The sequence below is a fragment of the Numida meleagris genome, chromosome Z (genome assembly GCF_002078875.1).
Source record: "Numida meleagris isolate 19003 breed g44 Domestic line chromosome Z, NumMel1.0, whole genome shotgun sequence".
NCBI lineage: Eukaryota > Metazoa > Chordata > Aves > Galliformes > Numididae > Numida > Numida meleagris.
In genome coordinates, this window is record NC_034438.1 from 12308375 (window position 1) to 12332432 (window position 24058).

Consider the following 24058-nt stretch of genomic DNA (forward strand, 5'->3'; position numbering starts at 1 on the left):
GCATCATGACAGAACCTATACTGAATGTAAAGATTTGCACCACTTTTTGACAGCACTGCATAAAGTAAAAAGACCAGTATTGGCATTTTTAGTGTACTGTACATTCCTACAGAAAATCATCTCCATTGCTATCTCAGTTGCCTGTCTAGTTGTTGAATATCAGTCAATTGCAGTAAGCATTTTTGAAACTGATGTGATGACAGATGAAAATCTTTTGGTTCCACTGAGTACGTGTGTATGTACTTTCTCCTATAGAAAATCAATTTGTCTAGGCTGAAATATGTATGTTTCCTCTAAGTATGTAGGAAAACAAATTATACCAGTTATTATTTATAACTATTAGAATGTTTAGTTTTACAAGTGTAATACAGCACAATAAATACGTACATAATTGTTTAAAAAGTAGTCACATCAATGAATAATCATAGTGATACATCAGAACAGTGCTCTCTGGAAATGCTGACAACTACTTCCATAAAAAACAAGTGATCCAAAGTTCATGGGAAGCAAGCATCAAAGTCAAGGGAAAGTGGTCTGACCAAACCAAAATCATCACAGCCTGGAGAATCTTGACTTTTTGTTGATTGTTCTCTAAGCCCTACTGGCAGTTCAGAGAAGGCAGAAGTTTTGATACTATGATTTGATATTGATGCATCTTGTATGCCATAACAAGGTAAAAATTAATTTGTAGCTCTGGCTTCCACTGTAGTCCTTCACATAAGAAGAGGTCTGGATGACTGCCTTCAGTGGAACAATGTCTTTAACTCAGAATAGTACCACAAAGTTCTGTACACCCTGAACATCAAATCCACTGAATTGTTACTGGTAGTTCCTTCTTCCTCTCACGTGGGAGTAAAACTGCGTTTGTTGAACAGCACCAGCAGTCTTTCAAACACACACACCTGTATGCTCTTACACATGTTCACCATATTCTCCCACAAGCCTTGAATTGAAAGCTGTTACAATTCTACAATGAACAAAAATAATTACATAGAAATAAAATTTGCAGCATTTATATAGAAATACTAACAACTTGCGGCCCACATCCCACTCAGCCTCACCATTCTTCACAGACTACCCTTTCCATGTGACATCCTATGGCCACCTTGATGCCTGGTCCATTAGCCATGCGAGCTGCTTCCCATCACACAGCCACTCATCATGAGCTCTTTCAGGAGGACCAACATTTGCATCCGCGCTACACTTGATTTGGATGTGCTAAATATTTTCAGCCTCTTGGGTGTCATCTACGTCACTTCAGATGAGGCTACATAGCTACACATGAGGACTTATTTAGAAGCTTACCTTGGAATTGCCACCCTGGTACTTGTTGAAAAAGCTTCCAGCATGAGTGCTGGCTGGTTTGAGCCTCCAGAAAGCATACTGGGCTCATATAAGGGGTAACAGAATAATTTCTCATCTGAAACGGAGTTAGTAAGTACTTGGAATATAAAATTATTTTCTTTTATTTTTATGCTGCTGTAGTAAGCTGTTCAGCCTCTCACTGTTTTACAATGAACAGCCTTACATGACTAAATTATTGCTGACATTATGTAAGAAGGATTATGTAAACTCTTAGCCCATAATATGACCTCACTCTCCCTCTAATATTGGTTTTTAAAGTTTCCTTCTTTCAGCTAGACTTGCTAGAAATCAAAGTCATGCTGGTGCAAGTTTGGTTTCGAAAATTTGCCTTGTTATCAGGCATCTCTTCCATGTAAACAGCTGTCATCTTTAACATGAGTGTCAATGAAAAGCTCATTCCAGTGCATAATTTACTTCTTTCATTTACTTTTTGTTTTATTTATCTACATAAAGTTCATATTTTCTTTTGCATATTTAAGAAATAGGTGTTTCCCTTCACATGATTAAACATACACTTATGTACATGATTTTTTAAATAAAACAGCATTTTTTTTTCCATCAAATTCAATGATTTTCGTACTAAAAATGATGGAAAAAATGAGAACAAGTTTTAAAATATTTGGAAATAAGTGGTTCTTTTGTTATGTAAAAGCATTAGAGTGTCTCCAAGGCACTACAAATAAAATAATTTATAGTAAGTGAGATTATTATTGCTGGGAAAAGGACCACTTAATGCCAGTTTTCTGTGGGGGAAAAAAAAAAAAACAACAACAAATCAGATTGATCCAGTAAGGATGCTCAGAAATATACAGAAAATAATAAAGGCTTTAAGGATCCCAAACAATAACTGTAAAGTACATACTGAAGCAGCAGTTTGAAGCAGGATTTTTCTGTTTATCTGGGAGGTAGGTAAGGGAGGTAGCCTTAGTGTCCTGAAAATGAAGATAGATAGCATATTCTATCACTGTGTTCTTCCACAGCAGTACTTTATACCAACTTATCCAAAGGAGTTCCAGTAACATAAATGTGGAGTCATTCAGTTTTGAGCCAAGCATGGATACGTGGGGCTGAAATGGAGCGTTCAGCATTGAGAGGATGTGAATACTGTCTGGAAATCCCATAAACTGATCTGTGTGGCTGCCCAGAACAAAGCTGTCATGTCAGGGTGAATTTTGCTCAACATACTCCTATAGCACTCAGATAGTAGTGGCTCACCTTCCAAAGACAGCATTACTACAAAATGAGTAACTTATCCATGTAGCCACATGGCTGAACCATTAAAAACTGAGAACAAGCTTTGAAGATGACTAATAGGTATATAATATTTACTACCAAAAAAAGACACAAAGGAGTGTATTAGAGGTTGATTTGTATACTATACACTTTCTGCTTTCAAATTATGAGTTTCAGCATCTTGTCCCTCAGATGTCCGAGATGTCTGGCCAAAAGCCTGAGCTGCAGCTCTCAAGTCAAATGCGATGATAGTATTTGGGATCTGCAAGATAACAGTGTCATCTGTCATCTGGATGTGGAGGAGCGATCCTTGTAATAAATGCATCTGTCTGAAAGCAGTCTTGTATCATGCTTGTGTTCTTATGAGTCTTGTTCCAGCTCACCTGGATGTTCCATAAGGCACTGTGAGATTCTAGGGTATTTATTACAAAATATATATATATATTTTTGTCATCAAGACACAGATATATGAAGTTCATATTTCCTTATGACTGTTCCTTCGTTTCACATATTGAAGAACTACAAGGAAATGTTTCTCTGTTTTCAATGTATCACATATCTGTTAGTGCAGAGCAAGCTGGTGAAAGCACAGGAACATGGAAAGGGACAATTCTGAATTAATTCTACTAGATCTTACCTGTCATTGGCTTTAGGTGGTATGAATGTCTACTCTTTAACGTTACGATTACCATGCTAAGTAACTTCTACTATAACAAGTTGCACTTTGTAGAAGTTTTTGCTTATCACATGCATTGTGGACAGGAACTACTTAATCTGCATGAGAATATCTTGAAGACAGCAGTGCTAAGAGGCAGGGGATTAAAGCTAAAATGTATTTTCCAACTCAATAAATGGCCTTACTGACCTCAGTGGCTTCTCTGAAAGCTTCTTACATGTCTAATAGCTAAATATAATTTGCATTTGGAACCAAGTTTCTACAGAAATTTTAACAGCTCGTTCTCATTTATTTCGGTTCTAATTTCAAAGCTGATAGGAGTTAGATGAAACATGTGAAAAACTTGGCACTAAGAAATTCATCCAAGACCCAACTGTCATGACTGTGTGTGTACAAAGAGGGCTTTAACTGCCTTCATCTCAGACCTCCACACTCTGCTCATGGTCCATGAGCTCTGTGCAAGCTCAGGCATGGACATTTACTGCTTGCCTGGTCTGTGCTTTAAGTCTGCCTGTTCTTTCAGTCCTATCTCTGAGATGGCTCTTGGACCTATGTTGTATACTGGTTTACAGTCCTGTTTCTGGTCCCATCTTCTGCTGCTTCTGGCTGGGTTCCCTGGATGGACCCTGCACCCGATTCATCATTTTCTCTTGTGTGAGTCTCTTGGCCTGCTCAGCTGTGCTGCAGCCATGTTCTGGTGGTGGCACCGTCTTGCGTACTTGCTCCTTTCTGGTTTGTCCTGTCCTGTAGAGTTACTCTGCTCTTGCTACTCCTTGACACACAAGACAAACAGACTTTTTGAGTCTTTCCCCTCTTGTGTTGAGTTCATGTAAGATCAAAACAAAACCTAATGTTTTTACAAATACTTGTAAATTTCTATTCAGTGCATTAGGCCAAACTGCAATCTCAGCAACTGCACTGTAAGAACAGAGAAACTTCCTGTAGTTCTCCTGTACATTATGACACCTAAGTGAAGTCTGAACCTATGCAGACCAGAATATTACCTATGAAAATGGTTACATGAACAGTGAATTTGTCACTGATACATTAAAAAGGAACAGATCTACTTACTTTTAAGACCAATGATGAAGTCACTGCTTTTTTTTTTTTTTTAAATCAGGGAAAAAGGTCTGATAAAAGCTTTGGGATCATACAGCCCATTAATATATAATGAGCAGTGGTTCTTGCTTGATTACATAGTTGAGAAGAAATTCAAGATAGAAGGCAGAAAGGAGGGAAAAGAAAAACAGTTTTAGGAAAACGTATGCAAAGCCTGATCAGAAGAATGGAATGCAGTAAGCAAATTACTGGAGCCTGCACAAATGAGCAAGGTCAGTATCCAATTTGGCAGGTAGAGATGGTAGTAGAGATCAGTGGAATGCATTGGTATTCTCTGCTATATCCATCAGAGCAAACAAACGCTGCTCAAATTCATCTGATGAGGAAAAAACACATGATTAGAACATGTGGACACAGGGGCTGCAAAAAATGGAAATTGTGCTGCAAGTCTTTGAGACATAAAAGATAGAAAACACATAATGCTCGTAGAGAAAACAAATACAAGATCAAACACCATTAGAAGTACATTTTCATCTGGGGGCATATGGGAATTCAGCTGCAGAACTTTCATTACGTTTAATTGGTGTCATTGTGTGAAGTCCCAGTGCACCAAGTTGCTAATGTAAGCCATCAAGAGTGGATTTATATTTCTGAAGATGCACTGAGGAACAGCAATGGTCCCGCCTTATTATGAGCTCTGAGCCTCTAAAATCCTTCTTCTTGGAGGATGCATTTTAATTGTCAGCCCTCTTTGACGTACCTGTTAGAAAATGCCATTTGTAGTACTGGAAAATAATCTGTAAGTTATTAACCATTCTGGATAAGGAAATGAGACAGGAAACAAATACGTTTACTTTTGTACCTTTCATTTTGCACTCAGGGGATTGTTTTGTCCTTTTCATGTTTATTAATTTTATCAGTGTTCACTCTATTAATATTGCCATGTAGAATAAGAGCTCAGCTGAGCAGTTTTCAAAATAGGCTACAGTTTGTCCAGATACATTCAATATGCTGACTTCTCAGCTGTGACAACCTCGGGGGCTGGTGATTCGCTGGCACCAGTGGACGCCAGTGGAAAAAAGGAACCCTCCCAAGTTAGCATTCCACTTCATTCTCCACAACAAATTGATGAAGTGCTGGAAAGCACTCTGACAGGGCTGTAGATTCAGAGAAAGAGGCATCTGAAGTGATTTATAGGAGGAATTTATTTAGCACCATCAAGATTTCTTGTTTTTCCTAGGCTGCATACCTGTTTTTATTCTTGCTGTCTAATTCCATCCTTTACAGGAATGAAGAAGCCATTGAGAAGATGAACAAGAAAGTGTGAATATTTGTTATACATATGCCCAATATCCTGCGCTTTCTTCAAATGTTTAACCTCCTTTCAAATGCTTTTGTTTCTTTTGTGTTCTCTTTAGGATCCAAAAATTCTTTTTTTAAAGTGAAATAAACTTTTATGAGATCAAATCTGAAGCAAAATATGTGAATTCAGTGATGGAAGCTGATATTGTTACATGAATTTATATATGCTGAGAGGTAACTTTTCCATTTCCAGAAAAAAAAAACACATTCAGATTTTTGAAAACGAGAAGCTGAAAGAGCAGACATCATTTTAACACTATGTAGCTAGTACCAGACAGTGGGAACATGCTTTGGTCGAACTCAGTGTGTCAAATTTACTTGCTTATAAATGGTGCTTAGCACAGCTTGGCTGAATCAGGATTATGACAAGAGGAGATTTGGAAGACCAGTGCCCTTTTGAGGAGGCATTTGCATGAGCATCTTTGTGGCTTCTGTATCTGTGATTTTTTTCTGTATAAAAGAGTTACTTCCGTCTCTTGTCTATTGTCCTTTCAAGACTGCATTACCAAGGCTGTGAGGCACAGGCCCTATTTCTCAGTACCATGCAATGTAAGCTTAACGGTGACAGAAATGAAGTAGCGTAGATGACAGCTTTCACAGAGAAGTGATTGCACAAATTTACTGTGGATTTTTTATTTTTTACTTTTTTTCCTGTGGAATGTGGCAAATACCCAGTTTAAGACAGCTGAAAGGTACAGCTCAGCTCTGTATTTTTTAAGTGTATTAGAGCTCAGGACAAACGTAGACTTCAGGATGTCTGTGTGAAAGCTTTGGAATCTTTGTCTTGTCTAAACTCACCAGTTATGAGATGAAAGATCATAAAATAGGAGAACAAACTTAAAGTAGAGGAGCTCAAACTGAGACCAAATAGGTATTAAGAGGATTTATAAGCCTCCTAATTACCTTGCTGTTGGATTTCCAGAGTATTATGACTTTCTGATGTATAATCAGTTCCTCATAACTCCTCAAGTTCATATGCAAACTTCTCTACTTTTTCTCAGTCCTAGACCCAGACATAGACTGTTCCCATGCTGTGGGCCGAATGATAGTGTCTACATTGTACAAAGTTGGCTCTGGGTCTCCTTTGTGTTCCATGTGGTGATTACGTGGCTCTAGAACATTGTGTGGTTTTTCTCTTAATTTAGATGCCTAAGCATAGAGAAGAGGCTGTGCTCAGGGGGAGGGCCTCTGTTTATGAATACCTGTTTGGGATAGCCTGGCCCACACTATCCCCTGAACCATGCTCAGGCAGTGTTTCAGAGAGTATTAGCTGGCACAGACCAAAACAGTATGACAGTGTGCTAGCAATTAAGCGGCAGCCCAGTGCTTTGGACTACCCTCCTAAGCCTGCCTGAAATAGAGATACTACCTTTGTGCAACTCTCTCTCCTATGTGCTTCCCCCCAGACTGTGGGAATTGCTGTGTTTGTCCACCTTTCTCTCCTGCTCCTGGCAAGCACATTCTAGAGATCTTGGAAAGAGTTCATCAAAAGTAGATTTCTCTGCTGCCTGATCTGCTTCCTCCAGAAGAATACATAAAGTGCAAACTTTACAGGCTCAAAAAAGTTCATAAGTGTATTACAGTAAATCTGTCAGTGGCTGTTAAGCACTGTCCAAATATAACCACAGGCTCTGGAAGTCATTAGGCTGCCAAAGACCAAGTACTGGGACAGTGTAACATGCAGCAGGTCACAATATTTTTTTAGGCATCTGTTGCCAGTCCCTGTCAGAGACAGGCTACTAGGCAAGAGGTCCCTGAAGTGCTGGTCATCACAACTGTTATAAAGTAGTGAGACTAATGACTAGATCTTCAAGGGAGGTAGGAGAGAGAGAAAATACACTCTTCAAGTTACTTATGACATTATTCTTGGGAATAAGCATATAGAGGAGATGCTCTGTCTTGGGAAAACTTGGCTCCCAATCTCACCCAAAGGATGTAAAATTTAGGTGCAGTGTTATTATAGGTACATTCTAGGGATTTTCATGTGCTTAGAAACACTGGCTTCTTAGGAAGAAGAACGATTTTAAATACATGAAAGCTGTAATCACAGAATCATGAGATTTGAAAGAGACTTCTGGAGATCATTGAGTCCAACCCGTTGCTAAAGCAATTTCCCTACATACAAAAAGGCACTCTTTTTAATGCACCCCAGGATACCATTGGCCTTCTTGGCCACAACGACACGCTGGCTCATGGCCAACATGTTGCTCCCTAGGACACCCAGGTCCTTCTCCACAAAGTTCCTCTCCATCAGATCAGCCCCTAACTGGTACTGATGCATGCCATTGTTGCTTCCCAGATGTAGGACTCCGCACTTGCTCTTGATGAATCTCACAAAGTTTCTCTCAGCCCAACTCTCCAGCCTGTCCAGGTCTCACTGAGTGGCAGCACAAGCATCTAGTGTGTCAGCCATTCCTCCCAGCATCATCAGCAAACTTGCTGAAGGTGCACTCTATCCATTCATCCAGGTCACTGATGAAGATGCTGAACAGGACTGGACCCAGTACTGGCCCCTGGGGAACACCGCTAGCTGAAGACCTCCAGCTAGATTCTTCATTTTGCTGATCACAATCCTCTGATCTCTGCCAGTCAGGTAGTTCTCAATCCACCTCACTGTCTGCTATCTATCCCACACATTCAGAGCTTATCTATGAGGATGTTCTTCTGGGAGACAGTATCAAAAGCCTTGCTTAAATCAAGGTATGCAACATTCACCTCTCATCTACCCAGATGGTGATGACGTCATAGAAGACTACCCTTGGTGAATCCATGTTAGTTACTCCTGATAATCCTTTTTTCTTCCACCTGCTTGGAGATTACATCAATAATTAGCTGCTCCATCACCTTCCCAGGGACAGAGGTGAAGCTGACTGTCTGGTAGTTTCCTGTCTCCTCCTCCTTGCCACTTATGAAAACTGGAGTGACACTCATTTTTGCCCAGTTCTTAGTCACCTCTCTTGTTCTCATCAAATCATAGAATGGCTTGGATTGGAAGACACCTCAAGGATCACCAAGTTTCAACCTCTCTGCTGCAAGCAGGGTTGCAAACAGCTAGTTCTTGTACTAGGTCAGGTTGTCCAGGGCCCCATCCAGGATGGCCTCGAACACCTCCAGGGATGGGGCATGCACAACCTCTCTGGGCAACTTGTTCCAGCACTCACCACTCCCTCAGTGAAAAACTTCCCCCTGACATCTAATGTGAATCTTCCCTCCTTTAGTTTAAAATAATTCCCCCTTGTCCTTTCACTATCTACCAATGTAAAAAGTTGATTTCCCTCCTATTTATAACCTCCCTTTAAATACTGGAAGGCCATAATGACGTCTCCCCGCAGCCTTCTCTTCTTCAGACTAGACAAGCCCAGCCAGCGCTCCCTTGTTTGTAAGAACAAGGACCAGCAACACACTTCTCCTCATTGACTTCTCCACCACCTGCATCAGGAAGTTATCTTCCACACACTGCAGGAACTCCTGGACTGTGGATGTCTGTCAGTGTTGCTTTTCCAGCAAATATCAGGGTGACTGAATTCCCTCATGGAACTACTGCCTGCAATCATGAGACTACAAAAGTAAAATCTGTGCCTAACATGGCCAATGAAGATCATATCTAATATGGGAATTAAGATCTATGTCCAGTTGATTTTGGAAAGTCAGAAACTAGTCTTATTACAAATTGTAGATCTACTGCTGTTTGAAAGAAGAACAATTCAATGTTTCAGAAAAATAGCTGCTGTCACCATATAATACATGCAGACTTTGCAGGTGACTTTGTCTTTGATGTTGATAGATAGATTCATGACAGGACACATGAATGTTCATTAAAAAAAGGGGCCAAAATATGACAGAGTGGAACAGAGATTGGCTGCAGTTCTGAACAGCACCTCTGGAAGGGTGCTTTGAGTCAAAGTCCATGCTATGAGGTACAGACAACTTCCCCCTCTCTCTTCTGCTTCAAGACTGTAAGATAACCATTTCCCATCAGGAGATATCAGTGACCAACGGAACACAAATGAGTCCAAGCAGCTGCATCTGGTGCAGGGAGCAGGAAAGAGGCCATAATGCTAAGCTCACCTCTATGAGAATATACAGTATAAAAGCCTCATGTATTTCTGTAGTGGGAAGATAAACATTTATGCTCTTGATGGCACTGAGTAACCTTGATTTTGCATAGCATAGTGAAAATGAATTGACCTGGGGCTAGATCTAAAAAAATATTTTGGTCGCTTACTTGCTTGGTCTTTTGTATCTTTCAGAACAAGGCCATGCATTGGAGCATCTACTATGCTCCAGTTTTTCTGGTTCTAAATATCTAGCAGCAAATGTCACTGTCTCTTTGGCTCACTGTCTTTCTCTGTCCTCTCTGACTCACATAGCTACAGGGGTTGCTTTAAGTTTTAGAATTATCCACTGCAAAAGAAATTGTGTTTAACTTTTTCCTCCAACTTTTCATCTAAGATGCTTGTATGGGAAATGTTAGGTCATGGCCTGATCCACTGATTGAGCACCTGGTGAAGGGGTTTTAGCCAGCCGTGGGAGCACAGGTGGAAGCAAATCACCTGTGCAACCGGAAGGGGTGGATCCAGGGTCCACACCTCCCTAACCTCATTTAAGGGCTGGCAGCTGCAAGGGAAGCATCTATACTTAGAGATTGCCTTCTTTCAAGTGTTTGGGGGAGCCCTGATCCTTGGAAAGGAGTAACCAATTCCTTATTACTAGATTGTGACCATTACCTTTCTTGGGTGATCCAAAACAGATTTAAAGCAGGTGTATCTGCTGCTGTTTACTCTTAGAACATTTAACAGAGCTAATGATTCCATAGGATCATAGATCACAAGTATTGGCCAGATGCTGTGTCTATCTATCACCAGCACCCCTAGCTCCCCCAATCTTGTCCTCAGATTATCTTACCCAGAGGTCTCCAAGTGTGCCAGCAACTTATTCACGAAGAAGGCATGCAGGAGAGAGCCAACTGATAACAGAGTGCGTGCCACTTGTCAGCCCAGAACTAGAACACCATATTAAGTTACTAATAACTTTGGGTTACCTGGCTCTTGAAAGAAATGTGAAGGTCGTATGATATTCAAAGCTTAATTTTCACATGAGCAAAATGTAGATTTCAAGTTAAAAGTATCAAATTTTCTAAGAATAAGAAATCAGTTGCTCAGTCATTTTCTCTCCTCTATGAAACAAAGTACTAAATGAATTGTACCATAAATAAGACAGTTGACAATATCACGTTGTTACATTACAGCTATTGTGTACCTCCATTTTGTTTTGCCAAGCATTAACCATTCAAGGAGTGTCGCTATCTTGTTCTGGTTTGCTTCTGGTCTTGAGAAACAACGCATCTATTCCTGAGAGTAAAATTAGGAGAAAATAGATTGCATTATACTTCTTAATTCAGTTCAAGAATCAGAATGACATGGATTGGAAGGGGCCTCAAGGATCATCAGGTTTCAACCACCTCGCTGCAGACAGAGTTGACAACCACTTGGTCTAGCAATCAAGTGCCAGATCAGGCTGCCCAGGGCCCCATAGAAGCTGGGCTTGAACACCTCCAGGGGTGGGGCATGCACAACCTCTCTGGACAACCTGTTCCAGCATCTCACCACCCTCTCAGTGAAAGACTTCCCCCTGACATCTAATCTAAATCACAGGATCACAGACATGTAGAGGCTGAAGGGAACCTCTAGAGATCATCGAGTCCAACCCCCTTGCCAAAGCAGGCTCCCTACAGCAGGTTGCACAGGTAGGTGTCCAGGTGGTTCTGGAATATCTCCAGAGAAGGTGACTCCACTACCTCTCTGGGCAGCCTGTTCCAGTGCTCCATCACCCTTACCATGAAGAAGTTCTCATGCACATTTGTGCAGAACTTCTGATTCTCCAGTTTGTGGCTGTTTCCCCTTGTCCTATCACCACACACCACTGAAAAGTCTGGACTCGTCCCTTTGCCTCCTGCACCTTGGATATTGATAGACATTGATTAGATCCCCTCTCAGTCTTCTTTTCTCAAGGCTAAATCTTCCCTCCTTTAGTTAAAAACCATTCCCCCTTGTCCTATCACTATCTACCCTTGAAAAAGTTGATTTCCCTCCTGTTTATAATCTCCCTTTAGATATTGGAAGGCCATAATGATGTGTCCCCTCATTCCCCTCCCTCCTTCTCTTCTTCAGACTGGACAAGCCCAGATCCAAGCCCACATCCTAGGAGATGTGCTTCAGCCTTCTGGACATCTTCATGACCCACCTCTGGACCCACTCCAAAAGCCTGCCATTTTCCTTTGCTGGAGGTCCCAGACCTGGACACAATACTCCAGATGGGGTCTCATGAGGGCAAAGCAGAGAGGGAGAAACACTATTCCCTACTGGCCACCCTTCTTTTGATGCAGCCCTGGATACAATTGGCCTTCTGGGCTGCAAGCGCACACTGCTGGCACATGTTAAGTTTTTTATCTACCAGGACCCCTAAGTCCTTCTCAGCAGGGCTACTCTCAAGGAGATCTCCCAGTCTGTATGCATATCTGGGATTACTTTGACCTAAGTGCAAAACTTGCACTTTGCTTTGTTGTACCTTGTTAGGTTCACTTGGGCCCACCATTTGAGTTTATCAAGGTCCCACTGGATGGCATTTCTTCCTTCTGCTGTATCAGCCGCACCTCTCAGCTTGGTGTCATCAACAAACTTACTGAGAGTACACTGTCTCATCATCTACGTAATTGATAAAGACGTTAAAGAGCACTGGTCCCAAGGCAGGCCTCTAGGGGACATTGCTCATCACTGGCCTCCACCTGGACACAGAGCCATTGATCACAACCCTCTGGCTGTGACCTTCCAGCCTCTTCCTTATCCAGCTAATAGTCCACACTTCAAATCCATGTCTCTCCAATTTAGAGATAAGGACATGGTGGGAGACCAAGTCAAAGGCCTTGCAGAAGTCCAGGTAGATGACATCAGTTGCCCAGTTCTCTTTGTTAAGTATATCAACATTTAGAACAAGTCTTGCAATATGACAATAGGACAATCAGGAAAGATAATATCTTGTACTGCTTGCATGAAAATCTATCCAAATATGGCAAAATGACAAACTAATAGACATACTATGTGTAGGAATGTTTTAGCACACCCAAGCTAAGTTTGAACACAATGAAGTACCATCCAAAAAATGGTTGTTTGGCTCCTAATCCAGTGTCTCTGCATGCAATGCATACTATATGCACCCTTAGATTATTTCTGTTTAAATTTCTGCCCAAGCTAAACAAAGCAAGCAAGCTCCATCCTGTTGTAACCCTTCAAGCGTTTTCCCTAATCAGAACTGGCAGAAAGACCTACTCTTAATCAAAAAATCACATTGTTGATTTAAGAAGTCTCATAAATGCGCATGATAAGATCAGAAGGGCACTAAGGAAACAGTGCCACTTCACTGACCAGCTCAGTACTAGACCAAGAAATAGCTGTTCTGTGAAGAGTAGAGAGCTATTTCTCTTCACTAAAATACTAACACGTGGTAAATAAGCTGTCAGTTCTGTACTCTTCATGTGTTGCTTTACTGTACAGCTTCATTCCCTGTAACCTTTTATGCATTTTGACTAGCTGCCCTTGGTTGATCTTAGATCAGTCTTGACTGTAGGTGACTGTTAGTTTGTTTCTCACATGCCATCCTGATAATCAGAGAAAAACTGCAATCTGCAGTCAGAGATATAGTATGGTGGGTAGCTGTCAATATTTTACAAATTTTGTTCTAGTTCTAGCCCATTTGCTTTCACCCTGGAGACAATAGAAGTTAGTACAAACTCAAGACAAACACAAAGAGGGACGTGAAACAATGAATCTTTTAATCACGCTAAGTACTAAAATTGGAAAGAGAAGCTGTGTGTATTTCTCTCAGAAATGGATTGCTGAAGGAAAGCTGAGAAGGGAAAAAAATATATTCTGTGCCACTCTTAAATTTAACAGCTTTAAAGATTAGGAGAGGACTTTCACAAACAACATTTAAAATACACAGCCTTCTCTATTTTATATTAAGTACAGAGATACCACAAAAATAACTGGAACAATTGCTAGAAGAAAGCATGAGGTCATGCAGATCAACCCCTTACCCAAAGGTGGAATCAGCGGTATCTGTATCGCTCTCAGTGATACCTGCCTAATTCATATTTAGATTCAGTGATGGAGATTCAAAAATATCCCAAGCAATGTAACCCAGCGACAAATAACTAAATCTTAGCTAACGCTTTTAACACTTCCTGTCCTCACCGCAAAAAGCATGGAAACACATTTTATTCTTTTTCTCTTTTTAGCGACATGTAACATATCTGAAGTGGTATCCTGCCTCCCCTCTCCCTCAGACTAAATAACCGTATTTCCTTCCATCTCTCCTAGTAGGTCATGTTTCAGACTTTTTGACCTGTAGCTTTAAGGTAGCACTAATCACTCAAAGGACAACAGTCTCTGCAGTGATGAAACTTACATATACCAAGGTTAGGCAGGTTGCCAAGTGGAGCTTTATATTCTTTCAAAAAACATTTTCTGATTCATTTAGTTGAGGTTTGCCTGTCTGTGCGTTCAAAACACTGGAAAACTCCTATGATTTCAGCAGTGAAATATGTTGAGATAAGTGGAAGTGCAGATGGATAGAAGATAATTTCTATCTCTGTGGCACAGGTGATCTCCTACCTGGGCACTTCTGTGCACTTTCTGTCCACTATGAAACTGCAGTGCAAAGACAGTTAACACTGCTCTGAGACAATTAGTTTCTTTTCATTTCCACTCAGCTGCACTGAAATTTTTACTAGTGGGAAGCCAGACCAAAGGAAAGGAAACATGTCATTATGCATTAAAACAGTGTTTGCTTTCAGTGGCTGGAACAAGTCTTTCCCAGGAGATCTTCCTACAAGATTTTTTCTCTCCTGGAGAACTTTTTTACTCAAGACTATCACTTGCTTTGTCTTGGAATTTCTAAAAGAAGCTATTATTTTCAGGTTTCCAAAGAACACTTGTTTCCAAAGGTATTGTTACTAAAAGCCTCTAACTCAATTCTTTGCCAGTCCAGACAGAGAGAAAACTTGGATAAAGGTCTAGATATCCTACACATAAATTAAGATGTTCTGACATGGTGACCACACCATATTAAGATACAGAATCATATATTGTAATGTTTTTCATAGAATCATAGAATCCTTAGAGTTGGAAGGGACCTTTAAAGGTCATCTAGTCCAACTCCCTGCAATGAACAGGGCATGCACAGCTAGATCAGGTTGCCCAGGGCTTGTTCCAGCCTGACCTTGAAAGTCTTTGGGGACAGAGCATCAACCATGTCTCTAGGTAACCTGTTCCAGCTGGAAAAGATGTTTTCCTTATATCCAACCTAAATCTACTCTCTTTAAGCTGGAAGCCATTTGCCCTTGTACTATCACCACAGGCCCTGCTAAAGAGTCTGTCTCCTTCTTTCCTGTAGCTCCCCTTTAGATACTGAAAGGCTGCCCTCAGGCCTGCCCGGAGCTCTCTCCTCCATGCTGAACAGGCCCAGCTCTTTCTACATATCCTTGTAGGAGAGGTGTTCCACCCCCTATATAATTTTTTGTGGCCCTCCTCTGGATGTGCTCCAACAGGTTTATGTCTCTCCTGTACTGAGGACTCCACATCTGGACGCAGTACTTCAGGTGAGGCCTCACCAGTGCAGAGCAGAGGGGCAGGATCACCCCCCTCACCCTGCCGGCCACACATCTTTTGATGCAGCCCAGGATACAGTTGGCTTTCTGGGCTGCAAGGGCACATTGCTGGCTCATGTCCAGCTTCCCATCAACTAGTACCTCCAGTCTTTTTTGGCAGGGCTGCACTCAATCCTTTCAAACCCCAGCCTGTATTAGTAGTGGATGTTTCCTCGACCCAGTGGCAATCTTACTTGAGAACAGTTCTGTGTGTGGGGGGGAAATACCTGAAATCTCATGCTTTTGCAGGGAAGAATATGCTCAAGGAATTGAAGCAATTTCACAGAATCGCAGAATCATAGGGGTTTGAAGGAACCTCTGAAGCTCATCTAGTCCAACCCCCTTGCTAAAGCAGGTTTCCTACAGTAGTTTACACAAAAAAGCATCCAGGCGGGTTTTGAATATACAGAGAAGGAAGCTTCACAACCCCCCTGGACAGCCTGTTCCAGTGCTCTGTCACCCTCAGAGTAAAGTTCTTCCTCATGTTTGTATGGAACTTTCTGTGTTCCATTTTGTGCCCATTATCCCTTGTCCTTTTTCTGGGCACCACTGAGAAGAGCCTGGCCCATCCACCTGACACCCAACCATGGCTGAAATATGGCTTCCAGAAAAATTTAGGACAAAGAACTTCAGTTCTTTTAGCAACTGTTTTAACAACTGATGGAGGGCTCTGATGTGCATTAGAGGAGCCATAAGATACAAAATTTCTGCAAGAGTTTCTCAGAAACTTTCAACTATTCCTGAGTTTTCTGTAACACAGAGAAGCCTGTAGGGGCAAAAGATCTGTGCAGATGCCTTCATGTAATGGGAGTACATGGCTTTAATTATGCGTTTTCCTGAATTTGTATGCAGGCATTACTGGTCTGTGGTTTCTCTCCTATCCTGCTCCAGGATGGAAAGTAGAATCTGATGAAAAACAGAACATACTCTGTTCTGTGTATTTCCCTAGAGTGAGGCACCATGAGCTCCAAACTTTTCTAAAAACAAGAAATTCCTTTAAACAAACACTTCTCCCACCAGATGGTAAACAGCAAGGGGCTTCAGTTCTTGGCTGTGACAATTCCAGGACTGAGTCAGTCAGTGCCAGTTTCAGAGCAGCAGGAAAGAGAAAAGGATGAGGGTGCTGCACTTATCAGCTGTAGTTTAATATGCTGCAAGAATACTACAGACAAAAACTGCTCCAAGAGATAACTGTCATTATTGGATGTATCTGCCAACTTCTCTCACTATTCAAGGGCAGTATGTAGGGGCTTGCATTAGTTGTGTTCCAACATGGAATCAAGCCTGTCATCCTGTGACAGGGCTCAGAAGTACTTACGATTTGTCTAATTATACTTTAGATGTTTGAAAGACGAAAGCGGTAGTTATTCCTAAACTCTGCATTATAAAACTATCACTTGGCAAATTAAAGTCACTCTTCTAGTATCAAACATTTACACTGAGATTAAGACACTGTTATATCATTTCCCTGTGTTAACAGTAGCATTAAAGTCACTTATGGCAGTGAAAACAGGTCTTGAAAGTCGAAGGTTGTGCAATTTCTTCTGTAATTGTGCTGGTCAGCCATAACTTAGTAGGCCTGGAATTGGTGTTCACACCCAGAATTGGTGTTCAGCCCAGAAGCTGAAAAGTCATGAGCTCAGCTCTGGGGAGTTTTGAAAGGTGATATCTCCTCCACTGTGTGGCAGGCTATTAGTGCTCAGTTAACCCTCAAAATTCAGACTGTAGTCATGACTTTAATATTTGGTTTCCTTCCCAGCAGAATATCATAGATAAAGACCTCATCCCTAGAAACATTATGTGAGAAGATGGAAAGCATTTCAAAGGCACTAGCCCCAAAGAAAAGCTCTAGAACATAATTAAATATAGACTTCAGTGTCTGCATTAGAAGTCTCTGGACATACCTACTCAGTACAGCTTCAGTGCTTGATATACCCAGACTAGTATGACAGTCTTTGGAGGCCTGTGCATGCAAAATCAAACTTCAGAAGTAACTCACATGGATATTTCTTTGTTATGTTCCAAAGAAATGTGGTGGAAGCCTTCAGGAATCCCATGCATGCCTTAAGAAGCATCCCAATCTATAAAATGTCCTACCAAAGCCAAAGGGACAACACAGTATCTATGGTACTGTAGCATCCTCACAGTTTTTTCAGCTCTGTTTAGATCCAGACATGATTCTGACTGTCCCTTCCCATCTCATCCCACTCCATCCCATTCCATCCCATCTCATGTATCTTCCACCAGTTCCCTCTTTTCTCTCATGTGATAGGTTTCTCTTCATTCAAAGGCTGTTCCATCCTTACCTGTAATCCATTTTTTTTTCAGTATCTGAAGGGGATTCAGTGATTTTCACTGACCAGTTTGAAAAAGCATCCTGCACATTTCTTGCTCAAATCTCAGACTAGTACTCTGAGCTTACATATGGAATCATGAAATTCGGTTTCTTTAATATCCTTACAAATCCTTTTTTCAAGGTCATCTACTCCTGATGTGCTACGATAACTCTTCACCAATATGGGAAAACTTTACAAGGGATAAGAAATCACCCATAACTACTGCATTAGATTTCTTTATTGCTGAAAATAATATTTAGTTTTCAGCAACTCATAACTAACACAGCTATAGAGAACACTATATTCTGTTCTGCCTCATGTGTCATTGATAACATTGCCATTTAAAGCTTCCCATTTTGACTTTTGTCCCTGGAGATCATGACTGGCCTGGAAAGAAATTAGCTTGGCTCTTAGAAACACTGGTATGTTGGAAGTCATGAAAAAAGGCAGACAGAATAAAAATAAAATCCAACAGAGCTCTTTTTAGAAAGATTTTTCTATCGACAGCTGGACTTCAAGCCATTTTCCCTGTTTCTAAATGTTGACAGCAGCAACAATTAGCAAATACACGTATCTGCTGATATGAGCATCTGAGGAACAACGACTCTTAGGTTTCTCCTGCTCCTTCATGAGACTAGCATCTGTGTTCCAATTTGTCAGCAACAAAAAAAAAATATATTGGAAAAAAAAGGTCTGTATTTGAAGGCATGAATGCACAGAGAGATACAATTAGAGTTAACATAAACATAAGTAATATCATAAAGACAATTTCGTTATAAATGAATGTTACACAGGAAGATGAGATTTTGCTTACAATCTCCTTCTTCAGTATTTACTTAAGGACACTTTGTTGTTCTCAGTGAGGCACCTTTCCTGCCACCTTTAGACGCAAGGAACAAGGCTTGTGTTTTCAGACAGGCAACATCCTTTTTTTTTTCTTCTTTTGGAATTACAAGTATTTTTAATCTCTTCAATTTTTCTTCTTTTGGAATTACAAGTATTTTTAATCTCTTCAATTTTCAATGATTCCTTTGGAGCTGTTTTTTCTCCCCACCCTCAGAGTAAGCTGCTGCTTTCAGTCACTCTACTGCACTTTTCAAGCATCGTCTCAATGCTTTCCTATTAGAATGCACACCATATTCTGACTTCCTATGAAATGCAATTTGAATTGAGCCACAACTTGGCTTTTCTTCTAACTACATTTGCATATTTCTCTTCCTTCAATCTAGGCTTTCTTCAGAGATTCTCTTACAAAGATACAAAAGAGCTGTTACTAGGAACTATGTTGCTGTCACTGAATTTCATTGACTATTTGTCCTTTACTTCAGTCTTGTGTGTTACTCTTCAAGAGAGTGTTGGTTCCTTGAAATCATCCAAACTACAAGAGGTGCAAAGATGCTGTTAGAATGCCTGTGAAAAGTCAGGATCTTTGTATAAATTGTATAAATTGTATAATTTGTATAAATAAAAATAAATATAATAAATAAATATAATTGTATAATTTGTATAAATCTTTGTCAGGATCTTTGTATAAATTTTATTTTCATTAAATCAAAAAGATATTTGAAAAACATAAGAATCTAAGGAACTTCAGTTACTTCAGTCAGATTTCTCCTGAATATCAGTTTTGCACAATAGAAATAATTTTGCTGTTCTATGGAAAGCTCATAGCCATTTAAGTGTGTTCCTACTTTTTTTGTTTGTTTGTTTTGCAATTTCAGTGATGATTAATGAAAGCTACTTCCTTCACCTAACCATTTTAGAAAAACAGAACTTTTGTGCATGCTGAATAAATCTACCCAGTTGTAGTTAACAGTAAACTGAATGGTGCTCATTATATCAAGAGTAAATTGGCAAGGCAACAGCAAAATAGTTCCACTAAGGAGTTTATCCTTGATACAGTTAAGCTGATGGAATGTGCGTTTCTGTTATGTTGCCAAAACAAATTAAGCTGGGACAAAAAAGTTGCTATTGTTTTTCTCTTGTACTGAAAAAGATTTCAAACACTTCAGGATATAATGATCAAAATCCTTTTTCAAAAAAACCTAACACATGGTTGGAGAAAAAAGACTTGATTGTAGGTCAGAGAAAATGACCAGAAAAAGGTAAAGAATTTTCTGTCTCTGTGACCTCACTCCAGATCAATCTAGTTTTCTTTGTAACCTGTGCTAAGTCATTTGTTATCTGGTACAGTGAATTTGACTGGACAAAGAATTAACTGAAGTTTGACATTTAGAACACTTATAAACCCTAACTGTTCCCGTGTAGCAGAGTTTCTTTGATATAAATAGAAAATTAATTAGTAAATAGCTGTGAAGAATCAGAAACTGAAGGCTATTTTTCAAGGCAAAATAAACATTTCTCATGCTGCAAAGAACATAGAGTCATGGCATGGTCCCTTTCTCATAGAGTGGCCTGAGTTGAAAAGGACCTCAAAGATCATCGAGTTTCAACTCCCCTGCTGAGTGCAGGGTCACCAACCACAAGACCAGGCTGCCCAGAGCCACATCCAACCTGGCCTTGAATGCCTCCAGAGACGGGGCATCCACAACCCCCCTGGGCAACCTGTTCCAGTGCGTCACCACCCTCTGAGTGAAAATCTTCCTCCTAATATCTAACCTAAATCTCCCGTCTCAGTTTAAAACCATTCCCCCTTGTCCTATCGCTATCCACCCTCATAAACAAGTGGTATACACTTCCTATATACATAACTATATACGTATAACTATCCCCTACATACATAACTGAGTGTTCATGTTCATAACACAGATAGCCAGAAAAGGAATGCTGGAAAAGCAGAGTTTACAGCTGGAAGCTCAGTGCTGTTTCACCACAAAAGCTGAATTACGTCCTTGTCAGAACCTCAGTTCCCAAAGACCGAAGTACTTTACAGAGATTTGTGAGTTTAAGGATTAAGTTACAAAAACTTTCATATTTACAAAGATTAAAAAGAAGAAGAAAAGCAACTTGCTTACAGTCATGTAAGAAAGGCAACTCATATCTACTAATTAGACTTGAAGCAATCCAGAAATGGTGAGGGATTAAATACAACCCTATCTTCTCCCTTCATTCCATAAGAAAATCATAGAATAGAATCATAGAATCACCAAGGTTGGAAAAGACCTCCAAGATCATACAGTCCAACTGTCCACTTACCACCAATATTTCCTCACTAAATCATATCACTTAGTACCACATCTAGATGTTTCAGGAACACCTCCAGGGACAGTGACTCAGCAACCTCCTTGGGCAGCCTGCACTAGCACCTGACAACTCTTTTGAAGAAAATTTTTTTTCTGATATCCAACCTGAATCTCCCGTGGTGCAACTTGATGCCATTCACTCTAGTCCTTGCACTAATTTGCAGGAGAAGAGGCTGACCCCCACCTCACCACAACCTCCTTTCAAGTAGTCATAGGGAGTAATAAGGTCACCCCGAGCCTCCTCTCTCCAGTTCCCTCAGGCATTCCTCATAAGACTTGTGCTCCAGACCCCTCACCAGCTTCATTGCCCTTCTCTGGACACACTCCAGGGCCTTGATGTCTTTCCTGTAGGAAGGGGCCCAAAACTGAACACAGTACTCGAGGTGCAGCCTCACCAGGGCTGAGTACCAGGGGATGATCACCGCCCTGCTCCTTCTGGCAACACTATTCCTGATACACATGAGGATGCTGTTGGCCTTCTTGGCCACCTAGGCACACTGCTGGCTCATGTTCAGCTGAGCATCAACCAATATCCCCAGGTCCATTTCCACTACACTTCTTCTAGCCACTCTGCCCCAAGCCTGTATTGCTGTCTGGGGTTGCTGTGGCCAAAGTGCAGAACCCAGGACGTGGTCTTGTTGAACTTCATCCCACTGGCCTCAACCCAGCAATCCACGCTGTTCAGATTCCTCTGCAGGGCCTTCTTATCCCAAGGCAGACCAGCACTTCCTCCCAGCTTGGTGTCATCTGTTGCCTTACTGAGGGTGCACTCAAACCCCTCATCCAGGTCATCAATAAAGATATTGAACAGGACAGGCCCCAGTACCAACCACTGAGGAATACCACTTGTGACCAGATGCTGACTAGATTTAATTCTGTTCATTACCACTCTCTGGGCTCTGCCATCCAGCCAGTTCTTTCCCCAGAAAACAGTGTACCTGTCCAGGCCATGGGCTGCCAGTTTCTCTCAGAGAATACTGTGACAGACAGTGTCAAAGGCTTTGCTGACATCTAGGTAAATTGCATCAACAGCCTTTCCCTCATCCACCAGGCAGGTCACTTGATCACAGAAGGAGATAAAGTTCATGAAGCAGAACCTGCCTTTCATAAACCCATGCTGGCTGGGCCTGATCCCCCAGGTTGTCCTGCCCATGCTGTGTGATCTTACTCAAGATGATCTCCTCCATAACCTTTTCTGGAACTGAGGTCAAGCTGACAGGCCTGTAGTTCCTTGGATCCTCCTTAGGACCCCTCTTGTAGATGAGAGTATTTATACAAACTGGGGGAAGAAATCCTCGAGAGCAGCCCTGCAGAGAGGGACTTGGGGGTCTTGGTGGACAAGAAGCTGGACATGAGTCAGCAGTGTGTGCCGGCAGCCCGGAAGGCCAACTATGTTCTGGGCTGCATTAAAAGAGGAGTGGTCAGCAGGGAGAGGGAGGAGGTGGTCCCCCTCTACTCAGCTCTTGTGAGGCCCCATCTGGAGTACTGTGTCCAGGCCTGGGGCCCCCAGTACAAGAAAGACGTGGAGCTCTTGGAATGAGTTCAGAGGAGGGTGACTAAGATGATCAGAGGGCTGGAGCACCTCTCCTATGAGGAAAGGTTGAGGGAACTGGGCTTGTTTAGTTTGGAGAAGAGAAGGCTCCGGGGAGACCTCATTGTGGCCTTCCAGTACTTGAAGAGAGCATATGAACAGGAGGGAGAACAATTGTTCACAAGGGTGGACAGCAATAGGACAAGGGGGAATGGTTTTAAACTGAGACGGGAGATTTAGGTTAGATATTAGGAGGAAGATTTTCACTCAGAGGGTGGTGACGCACTGGAACAGGTTGCCCAGGGGGGTTGTGGATGCCCCGTCTCTGGAGGCATTCAAGGCCAGGTTGGATGTGGCTCTGAGCAGCCTGGTCTTGTGGTTGGTGACCCTGCACTCAGCAGGGGAGTTGAAACTCGATGATCTTTGAGGTTCTTTTCAACCCAGGCCATTCTGTGATTCTATGATTCTATGATTCTATGATTCTACGATTGAGAGTCAGAAAAAATGGAAGAAGTGGAGGGGAAATCAAAACATTTGCAAAGGGCTAACTGAAATTAAACTGTGCTTGCTTGTTAAGTAATCAGAAAGGTGTTGTGTACAGTAGCCAGCACACGAGAATTATAAAGAGATAAAATAAAGGAATATATCTAATAGTTTTATTAATGAAAACCACAATGTCAGTGTGGATAAATCTGTGCTGCATACTCAAGTATATTATTTTCATGTTGGTATGGGCAAGAAAATTAAGAGTTAGAAAAATAGTAAGTAATGCTGACTAACAAAAAAAGGCTATATCTATATGGTCAAGAATAATGTGAGAAAAAGAGCTTCTAGAATGAAAATACAGAAGAAATTTGTGTTTCTAGGGAAAAAAATTGAAAATAATCTTGAAAACATATCTTTATTATTTTTACAATAAGACTAAGAAGCAATTTGGTCTATGTAAGTGTAGGTCTTACTGCAAAGGGATAGTCTCTGCCTAATACTGTGCAATTAGAAATAACATTTAAATCTATTTCTTACAGGAAACATTTTGAAAAAAATAATGATGGCAACATCATTTAAAAATTAGGCTAGATATTATTTTCCTTTTTGCCATGAATGAAAGTATTTCCCATGTAAAAGTATCTCCGATATGCATTTTTCATTATTTTTTTAAATAAAAACAAAGGGAAATCAAACTGTTTTATCACCATTTTTTCTATACGAGTCCATATACTAGTCCTGAGTCTCCTAGATGAGTGCTTACATGCTGCCTTTCAGGAGTGCCCACCTTACAAATATGGTTGCAAGAAAAGACATTCACTTACTCTTGTAGTGCCTTAGGCCTGAAAGTTGTCCCTTTTTTTTTTTTTTTCTTAACCTCAGCCTTGATCTTTTTCTAAAATGTCCACAGCATCAGCAATCTTTTCTACAGTACATGAGAAGATTGGCAAATGAGGATTTTGTGGCTAATTAAACAAAATCAGATTATGAGGATGTCAATTATTTTATATGATCTTGGAATCTGTTATTTTAGACACATTCTGTGATTACAGCAATGGACACTTCAAACAGCAGGCTGCATTTCTCATACAGTGGCATTCTTAG

General features: G+C 40.9%; 1 long non-coding RNA gene across 1 annotated transcript in view; it reads right to left on the reverse strand.

Annotated features, from left to right (window-relative positions):
- Positions 389 to 24058, reverse strand: part of LOC110389907 — a 39952-nt gene continuing 16282 nt past the window's right edge. Inside the window, exons 4-5 of the long non-coding RNA XR_002433438.1 lie at positions 10955 to 11046; positions 389 to 2860 (exon numbers count right to left, since the gene is read on the reverse strand). This is a non-coding gene — a long non-coding RNA (uncharacterized LOC110389907). The remainder of the gene's footprint in view (positions 2861 to 10954; positions 11047 to 24058) is intronic.